At 37.9% G+C, this 10,463-nt stretch overlaps 1 protein-coding gene across 2 annotated transcripts in view; it reads right to left on the bottom strand.

Moving 5' to 3' along the window:
- DIRAS2 (DIRAS family GTPase 2) overlaps positions 1 to 6,342 on the bottom strand; it is a 16,474-nt gene extending 10,132 nt beyond the window's left edge. Inside the window, exons 1-2 of one of the 2 annotated variants that reach the window (XM_035309992.1) lie at positions 6,061 to 6,342; positions 1,275 to 1,388 (exon numbers count right to left, since the gene is read on the bottom strand). The gene's annotated coding sequence lies outside the window, so the exon portion shown is untranslated. The remainder of the gene's footprint in view (positions 1 to 1,274; positions 1,389 to 6,060) is intronic. The other variant, XM_035309993.1, reaches the window with a different exon arrangement.
- Between the last annotated feature and the right edge of the window lie 4,121 nt (positions 6,343 to 10,463).

The following is a 10,463-nucleotide window of genomic DNA, read 5'->3' on the forward strand; positions in this document are numbered from 1 at the left end:
TTTTTTTTTTTTTTTTTTTTTTTTTTTTTTTGCATTTGGGGCCAGATTACCCATTATATTGCAAATGTTTGTGCCACAGTACAGATACAGTCCAGTTACTAAGCTGGAGTATTCACACAGGATCACAGAGGATGGCTGAAGTTGGAAGGGACCTTTGGAGGTTGTCTTGTCCAGTGCCTCTTCCTAAGCAGGGATACCTAGGGCAGGCTTCCCAGGACCATGTCCAGGTGTCTTTTGAAGATTTCCAAGGAGAGAGAGTCCACAGACTCTCTGGTCAACCTGTGCCAGTGTACAGCCACCTGCACAGCAAAGAAGTGCTTCCTGATATTCAGAGGAAACCTCTTGCATTTCAGTTTGTGCACACCGCACCTTGTCCCTGGGCACCACTGGAAAGAGCCTGTCTCTGACCTCTGTGCACCTTCCCTATTCATTGTAAATGTATACTTTTTCAGGGAGGTTCTCTGAGAGCTTTAGTAGATTCCATATATAATGCTGCCTTAACATGGAGTATGTAGAGTAGTAGAAAGGATAACAGTCTTTCAGAATAATTTGTCAGTTTTCTCCTGTATTTGCAGAAGTAGGATATTGTTTTAAGAACACCTCTCTTAAAGACAAATGTGCATTTAAAGGAGTAAATCCTATTTACTATTCTGTGGTCAGATATGTCATGTTCTCCTCTAGCAAATAGTCATGTTTTATCATGCCCATGTTGAACATCTCGTTTTCCAAAACAATGATTTTTCAAAATTGTTTGAGCCCCTATAAATTATATCAAATGGATCTAGCAGTTTTTTGTTGTTGTTGTTGTTGCTTTTTTCCCCTTGCTAAAACAAAGAAGCCAAAGCTATAGCTGTAAGAAAATCTTCACAAGCTCTTTTGACTAATATGTGTCCAGCTGAAACTGTTGCAGTAGTTTCACTAGGCAAGAAAGAACTGGAAAGAGAAAGGGGAGAGAATTAGATATGTTTTCTATATAGCCGATATACAGCATTGATGTCTAAAACTGAGTTCATCGAAGTAGTGTTTCATTTTGAAGAAGGCAGGACTGAAGACAGAAAAACAAATTATGTGGAAGTGTCTATTGATTTCCTTTTCTGCTGTGGGTTTATCTGCACAAAATGTGAGGCCTCACCCAACACTGAGCTTTGGAATCAGGAGTATACTTCTTTTGTCTATTGTGGTCCAAGATCTTTCAGAAGTAGCCCTTTAGTAATGTGTATATACTAATGAACTGGTACCATAAATACAGATTTACCATATTTGAACCTACTTACCACATGAAAAATCTTTCCCCCTTTCACAAACAGAAATTATATCAAATGCCAAGTTTACCCAGGGTGGACTTGTGTCCTACTGGTTGTCACTTTCCAGTAAGTGGATTGGGTAATCTTAAAATAAATAAATAAATAAATAAACAGGAAAAAAAAAAAAAAAAAAAAAAAAAAAAAAAAGAAGAAAGAAAGAAAAGGAAAGTAAAATGAGAATTTGTTGACTCAGTTACTGTTTAAATTCAGCTTTACTTTAGACATGTTAAGTACTTTGTTGACTTAACTGGTACTGCTTTCAAATTTATAATTCCATATATTGTGAGATTCACGATAAAAATCCCAGCATAGACAACAAGACAGTTGCACATAAATGTATGCATTTACACAGAAGAATGCACGTGTCCATGGAAGACTGGCTTCTGTTCAGTAGAGAAAACTGTACAAAGACCAGTGGCCCTTTTGCCTTTCCTCCATAGTCCTCAATTCCTTAATGTAAATTTCAGAATATTTGTACAAGTCTTCTATAGAAGGAGAATCATCAAGAATCAAGAATTGCTGACTTGATCCCATTGTTGCCTTTCCTTGCCATACATGTAGTGACTGCTATCTTGATCACTGAGATACTTCTGGTATTCTTATACAGCCCAAATAATACTCCATTCAAAACAACGTGGATTAGATCTGACTGAGAATATCATTATCTGTCTTGCTGTCTATGCACGGCTAGTCCTCCAAAAACACTATCATCCAAATACACTATCACCCAAAGTAATACATTTTGCAATTGCTTGTTAGGCAAGAACTTGTGAATAGGTTAATGCAGTTGGATTCAGGACCCAGAATGATCTCTGGCGAGTGATTAAGCAATGCAGTCCCATTGTAAATAACCTTCCAGGCACTCAGAAGAAACCTGTGCTTCCACTAGAAATTGATGCAAATCAAAAAGGTTGAAAACCAGAAATTACAGTATAACTCTGTGGCATGATACAGGAATGACGGATCTCTGTTTGGTATATATAAATTTTCACAGGAAGATATTTGCTATTTGGGGGAAAAATATTTATTTTTCTTTCTGCTGAATTTTCTTTAACAATTAATTTGCAAATTTGCATCGCAGAACTTTCACAAAAAATATTACTTTTCTTACTGAAATTTTGTCTTTTTTTTTAAAGAGAAAAGTGATTTCTCTAAGTAATTAAATTTCTCTAAGTAATTAAATTTCTTTAATTACTTTAAAGAGAAAAGTAATTTCTCTTTAAAAAGGGGGGGGGGGGATAGGGGTTGCAGCAATATTTTAGCTATTAGTGGTAGCCAATATTTCATTATGTAAATTACTAACATTTTCAGAACAAATAAAAGCTGCCAATCTATATTTTCAAGCAAGAATATAAAAATAAAAGAGTGTGCTTCTCCTATTGTTAACTTCACATTAATTTTAAGGCAGAACTACTGAACACTTAATAGGTAGGAAACACCTGTAGGCCAGGAATGGATTTGCTCTTTTCATATGACTGCTTTCCAAAATATGTATTTTAAGAAGTGAAGTTAAAAGGCTGTTATGACTTCATTGACACCTATCCTGATTCACCTGAAACCAATTCCATTACCTCCAATCAGGGTGAGGGAGATCATATTTCACTGCCATAGCAGACTGCAGCCAAACACAGTCAGAGAAATCAGAGAATTGTTTTCATCTCCTACACCAAAATCTAACATTCAATTCAAATTACTAGAGAAGAGGTGTCCCTGAACTCATTGGCAGTGGAAAGGTGTCTGTGAGTGGCTGTCTCTCACAGCCTTGATACCCCTTTTTTGACATTTTTCTTGTCTTCCTGATACTCATATCACGGACACAATAATCATACTCATGTTCATACAAGTCATATAATAATCAATATTTTTTGGCATTTTTTCAACAAGGTAAAAAAAAAAAAAAAAGTATGTTCTATTTCAATTTATGCATACTGTTGCATTGTCACTTAGTCTTTGATCACTGCTTTTGCAGCAATAAGATAAGAATTTTTTACATCTTTTATTTTTACTGCAACATCAGGAATGTAGTGAAAGGATCGTTTTGCTGACGCATAAAAAATCTTTGGGTGGAAACTAAGAAGTAACAATCAGAATAACCTTTTTTTTTTTTTTTTTTTTTTTTTTTAATGTTGTCCCTATGTAAATTGTTAGTTTGAAAGGGAAAGTAATATTTCTAATATTTTCTATTTATGTTTTATAAAATTTCATTTTTCTTCCAGTAGGTAAGGCTGATAATTCCTCAATTAGGTCTAGTAGCACAAAATGTTAAGGGGAAAGAAACAAATATTTGGAAGGAGCCATACATACTGAACAAAATCTTCCATGTCAAATACTGTTTCAGTTTCTGTATATGAATGGCTTGGTACTCATATGCTGCCTAGAAGCTGGAAGGTTCAAATGTAGCTCATTATTTATTACAGAATAGTTACTGTGGTTCACTGCAAATTGAGACAGCAATCCAAAGTAATCATGTCTTTTAAGAAAAAAAAATAAAATAAAATAAGAATGAAGTATTAGGTTAAAAAGAAAATAAGTGGAAGAAAAGGAATACTTTTTATTTCAATTTTTCTAAAGTAAGCTAAGCCTGAGAGAATAGGACATACTCCATCACAATGAAAAGGTGTTTTTGATTTTAATACATGATGAGATCTTCACATGGGCAAATGTGCTGGGTAGCACAAAAGTTATCAGGTGAAAGTCAAAGGAAATTAAAATCAGCACTAGTAACAAACTTCAGAATCAGCACAATCTGTTTATATTTTATCCTTTTTTTTTTTTTTTTTTGATATTACAGACTGCAGTGCTCGTGTAGGAAAACATGATCTTCATCTTTTGGGCAGAAGGAGTAAGAAGCCTTGCCTGTGAACTCCAGTCATTTTCTGAATAACTCTGCTCTGCACTGTAAGAAGAGGATATTATTCAGCCTGATGACTACCAGGGCTTATGCATCTGCTGTAGGACCACAGTGGTGTAAACATAAGTGCAGCACAACCTAGAAAAAAATATGCTTGTATTTGGCTTTGTTATGGGACATGTGGAAAACTATGTTTCCAAAGATGTTGACCCATTTGCAAAGAGATTTTTCAGTATAGACAACATCCTGTGAATAGTTACGTAGCACTGGAAGACACCTTCTGGAGTATCAAACCCAATTCTTTGCTATTGCAGGCAACTATTTAACATAACCCTTTCTACTGAGTTCCAACCAAAAAACATTTGGAACCTTTTCTTTCTATTAGAGGAACAAGAAAGTAATTTCAGTACCTTGCTGCTCTAATGGTTTGAAAACGTCTAGCCTAAGTGTATTCTCATCCCCTTTATACCCAGCCTAAGTGTATTCACATCCCATTTATACCCATTTGTTCTTTGCTTTTCCCAGAGATGAAGATAAATAATTGTACATTGCAGTCATTCTACCTGACTTTCAGTTCCATGTGGCTATGGATTAGCAGCTGTGCATTTGAACCTATTCTGTGTTTAGACAGCTCTTCATGCATGAGCCTCCCAAATGTTGTGTGCAACATACGAGAGAGCAGGAAACCTGGATGGATACCTATCTCTCAGTCCCTGAACAATGGCACAGATGCCATTCCATGAGAAACGGGCACTACTGCGTTTAGTCAGCACAGCTGGATGCCCTGGGGACAGCTCCTGAAATAGGAGTGAAGTCCATCAGTCAGAAAAGTAAAGGGGTGAGGGTGTGGGGGGAAGCAGACAAACTAACCATCTGACACAGAATTAACAACTGTGGGATCTGCAGAACATTCCCAGTACAATAAAGTGTAAACACTGGCAAAGGTAAAACAGCAATCGCTTGTAACAGCTTCATTTATAAGGAAAGGTATCTGGACACACACATCACGTACCTGTAAATGTGTGCATTTATAAGCAGGCATATACATATCCATGTACAATCAGGCACCCGTAAAAGCAACAGATTCGGAAAATGCTTCAAATATGAAATATATCAAATGTTATTGCTCCACTCTGAGCTCACCCAGCTGTGACTGAGTGCTGCAGCATGCAGTGCATCCCACATTTTTCAGGGAAGACAGCAAGGAATTCTTACCAACTCTGAATTCATGTCACTCACAGACACCTGAGAATAGTCCCTCATGATTTATTTTTGTTTATTCAATTGCAAATGGCAAAATATTCTAAGCAAATAAAATAATTTCCACCTATGGGAAGAATGCTGCAAAGTTGTATTTGTTTCAAACACCTGGTGTTATTTTATTCTGGCTCAACATTTTTGAGTTCTTTCATCACATACGGTAAAATGTAGCTTTCAGTTAAAAACAAATAAACAAATAAATAAATCTCTCATTAAATTACTGCAATAGCAGCAGTATAAAGTATAAAGTAGGACAAAATTCAGCACATTGAGTTTTAATGAAAAAAAAAAAAAAATGTTATGAAACCATTACTACCATCCCAACAGGAAGAAATATAATGTTATTTAGCTGGTCAGTATGCATGTGACTGGCTTCTGCCTTCCTTATCAGCCCCAGCTGATAGCATGTCATGTTCCCTACATACGACAACAACTTGTATCAGATCTTGCAGTCGTAACTCATGCAAAACTCTACTGACTTCAGTGGAAATTTTTCCTGATGAATTTTGGTCAGAGTAGAAAAAAAAGACCTCCAATATCTTTGCATCTTTGCAAAGCTATGTTTTTTTTGTACAAAGCAATGCAGAAAAGCAACAGAAAAATAATAATAATAATTAATTAATTTAAAATAAATAAATAAATTACCTGTGAAAGAACAGAATGCTCCAAAAACTCTTCAGTTTCTGCCTGTCATCGCACCAGCTGCTTGCCCTCTCTGCTGTGGGTTTTCCCCACCAGAAAGGGAGCTGTAGCTCTGTCGCCTGCTCCCCTGCCTCGCGTCCTGTGCTGGCGGCTGCCTGCTGCCTGCGCTGGGGCTGGTGCTCCTGCAGCTCCGCTCCTCTCCCGCGCTCTCCTCGAGCGCCTGGGCCGGGGCTGATGCTTTTGTTGGCTCAGCTGCAGCCTCGCTCTTTCTTTCCGCTGTTACTCCAGCCTCCGCTGGTGCTCCTGCCTAAATGGCGACTGCACAGCTCATCTAGGCTTTTAACTGCCACCTACTGAATAATTGTGGAATATGTGTATGTATGTATATGAACATCGGCTGCAAAATTCTGGGTTCCTCTCCAGATGAAATACAGTGTTACAATTAAACTTTAAGCCCTCCAAATATTTAGTAGCTCATCCCTTAAAGTTTACATTTATCTGTGCTTATATATTTTTTTCTTCTTTCTGACTTTTTTTTTTTTTTTTTTTTTTTCAGCAGCTAAATATGGAACAAGCCTATTTCTTTAACTTTAAAAGCTTAAAAAGCCTTTGGTTAGTCTAATCCCCAGTGGGCATAAATCATAATAGCCCCATTCAAATCAGTGGAATTCTGCTGATTTTTATATCAGCTGAGAAATTCATCCCTTAGTTCCAATATTTATTTGCAAAAATACAATAGAAATCAAGTACTAAAAACATTCTGTAAAAACAGAATTTGTCCAACAGAGTTCCTCAAAATTTCAGCCACTGGAAGCAGATGAGATAAATTTTTGGTGTGTGGTTTTAGAGACCAGTATAAACTAGTTTTCATGGGTTTTATTGTCAAATGAAAAGTAAACAAGTACATTGTTTTTCCAACTCCAATTGTAATTTTTTAAATGAATTATCCAAAGACAGGATCTAATGCTTCCTTCAGCTGTTTACTTCTAAATCAGCTCCTAGAAATGCCCAAAAAGGGTTTTTCTTTCCAAAGCAGAAGTGGAGTCCAGCTGGAGATGTATGATCTCCCCCTCCAAAGGGAACCTCATGCAGTGGATCTCTCTGCAAACTCTCGGGGGAAGGTGTGGGGAGATAATACTTCGTAACCCTGCAGCAGGGATGTGTAGCACCATGGTTGCTCTTAGACTGCAACATGTAGCTGGGCTGAGCCATGAAATAAAGGGGCTATGAGGAGTGCTGCCCTGTGGAGGACAGGTGGCATCCAGCACTCCGGCACAGTGGTACTGAAAGTGTTCAATTTTTAGGCTTGCTGTGGCTGCTTAGAGAAGCAAGGGTCAAGCAGTTATCTCACAACAGCTGCTATGGTTTGTTAAATGCCACCCTTGGTAAAGGGTACCTTTGTTTTGCTTGTTTTCATTAAACATTCATTCATTGTCTTAATGCTTCTGCTAGACACAGAAATGAAAAGGTTTTTCCTTTACATGTGCATTTTACAGACCTATAAGCATATTAGGATACTGGATGACCTGGGCAATAAGCCCTGAGGAAGCGGTCTGAGATGCAGGTCTGGTAAAGATCAGTCCTGACCCCTGCCTGCACAGGCTCCCAGACATCAAGCCCTGGATCCAACCACGTGCTGCTCCAAGCCACAAGCCTGCTTGAGCAGCCTGCTGACAAAGCCCTGCCAACGGTTTTGTCACAAGTCTCAGCAATAATTTAATCCTGTGTGCTCAGAGAATTGGTTAATTAGTATCCTGAAAGCAAAAAGTCAAGGTATTATAAAACCATAATTACTGCAACAAAGCAAAGCTTAATCTATAAACTGTATAATATTACAGAGGGATTCAGCCTTTCCTGGTACTGCCTCATGATAGCATGAGTGCAGGATCTGGCCCCACTTATTCCAGAGCCTACAAAGTCCTTCTGTAGTTACAAACAATGCAGCTTCCAATGATTTTCAAAAGTAACAGATCTCAGACCTCAGCAAGAGTGCCCTTATTGCAGAAGTTTCTTTCAATTTGCCATAAAAAGAAAAAGTGGTAAAAGTACCCAATATGCATTAGAGTCATGGTTTGTGACAATTTTATTCACTCAAGTTATTCTACAAATCTGGGATATTTTAATTCTTGAGCCATATCCCAACAGGAAGGGTGTTCAAACTTTCAAGAATGTATATGATAAACTCCTGATGCTTTCTGAAATCCAGCTGACTTCAATTACAAACACGGTCAGTATGGCCTCCTTCCAAAGAAAAGGGATCTCTCACCTGCGGATCGCAGGCACCCGTCTGCACTGGCAGACACAAACTCTAGTTCTACAGCTGTTGCCCCCGCACTCTTCCCCCTGCAATCACAGTGAGACCTTTCTGAGCAGAAGTACAGAGCTGTGCCACTGCACTGCAATACACTGTCAGGTATATTTGTATGGGATTTCCCTTTGAGGTAAACTGTCATGGCAGCTTCTGCCCTCAGTGATGGCTTTGTAATGCTGCTGCGTTTAACAGGGTTGTCCAGGTATGCAACGCTATGCAGGCTTCCAAAATCCAGGCATGCCTCACCTCACCATAAACACAGTGTATTCACAGCCAATTCTACAGGCCTTATCAGGATAAAAAATTTCCCACTCCAGTCTTCAAGAATGCCATGCTGCTCTGAATGCCAGGTGTCACCACTGGGCAGTGGGGACACAGCCCCACAGAGGGAGCCTATGCAACTAGGTTTGCACTCCGATGCCTCACGAGAGTCTGTGTTTCGTTTGCAGAGCAACCAGGATCATAGAGGCAACACCTCAGTCCTTCAGTCTAGTGTCCAGTCCTGCTTACTAAGTGTTTCACTTAACTCTGGCCTTGCTGTTTTGCTCACACTGAAGAATTTCCCCTCTCCCTGGGGCAGCAAGGACCTCTGCTGTGAAACTCTGAAATACATACCAGTGTGCCCCACGCATTGCTGAGCAGAAGGGACGGTGGAGAGGGCAAGAGTACAAATCCCCATGAGACTATTTCTATTAAAAGCTTCCATCAAAAGGAAAAGCCTTATGCAAGCTACACAACTGTTGTGTATCTGTACTGCTTACAAACAAGAGACCTCCTTAGTTAGCAAAATACGAGCTGTCTTAAGCTTGAATGCACATTTGTCACAAAACTGCATATGTGCTCTGAAGTACAGCTTCTGAGTCAAAACTCAACCCATGGTCCATGTACAGCTTGCAAAAAAAACAAGAAAGCTTCTTCAGTTTCCCTGTAGATTTACGAAGAAGAAAGCTTGCTTAATTGTAAAGATTTCTTTTTCTCTGCAAAGCAGGAAAAAATCTTGACAAAGAGCTGCCAGCAGAGGTCAAGGGCTAGGCTCAGTTTTGTCTTTTCTGCTGTGTTTTTCTCCTGCTAATCTTTCTGATTTCTTGAAACGCTCCCACTAAACCACATCCCTGCTAAAATATACACATCTTCTCTTCCATATGTGGAAAACTATTGTTTTAGCTATGCAATGTCATAAAGAAATCTAGTTCTTCCCTACAACTATCCTTAAAAAAAAAAAAATAGTTACCCTTCCCACTGTATTTCTGAGTTATGTTCAAAAATGAGTTAATGATTCGGCTTCATCATCAGTGTGTAGCAGTACATCAACTTTACAGAAGGTCTTAGCGTTATTATATTTTTTATGAAGGTTTACTGGTATTTTCTTCCAACAGGAATAAATTAATCTTAAAAAGAAATTATTAAGGGTGTTTGTCCAGGACGGCTGATGGTCAGCAGTGGATCTGTTAATGTCTTGTACTTGGTGCAGTAATTAGATTCCTACTCTGCAAAATAGAAATTGTATTTGCAGATACAATATGACTGTGGCTACAGGACAGGTTATCATAAAGGCTGTATTTTGTATTTGTACAGTACATTTAAATGGCAGTGTCCACAATTTTGTAAAAGAATCATACAATTTGCATGGTCTTTTTAATGCCTACACATTGCTTTGACCTTGAGAATCTTTTTATTTTTTCTTTTTTTTTTTTTTTAAAAAAAAAAAAGATAATTAGTAAGCACTGCATATCATTTTAAAAATATAAGAAATTATTCACTGTATCTTTACAATTTTGCTAATGTGCATCATAACCTACTTACAATGCACTGCAGGATGTGACTGTCACTGGTAAAATTGCATCTTATGTGTTAAGCATACTTTATTAAAACTCATACAGAGTGTTTTCAAGCAGTATAAGCTATGCTACTGGTCTACAACAACAGTTAGAGTGTGCAACCCTAGTAGTACTTTCAAGCTTTGTTGATGGATAGATGAGATACTATTGTCTTTTAATTCATCACTTTGCAAGGCAATATCTTATTGCATGCAAAAGTTAAAACATTAAAATAAATAAATTATTGCTATAATAATAAAATATTAACTGCTCCTGGC

Source organism: Oxyura jamaicensis, chromosome Z (assembly GCF_011077185.1).
Source record: "Oxyura jamaicensis isolate SHBP4307 breed ruddy duck chromosome Z, BPBGC_Ojam_1.0, whole genome shotgun sequence".
Taxonomy (NCBI): domain Eukaryota; kingdom Metazoa; phylum Chordata; class Aves; order Anseriformes; family Anatidae; genus Oxyura; species Oxyura jamaicensis.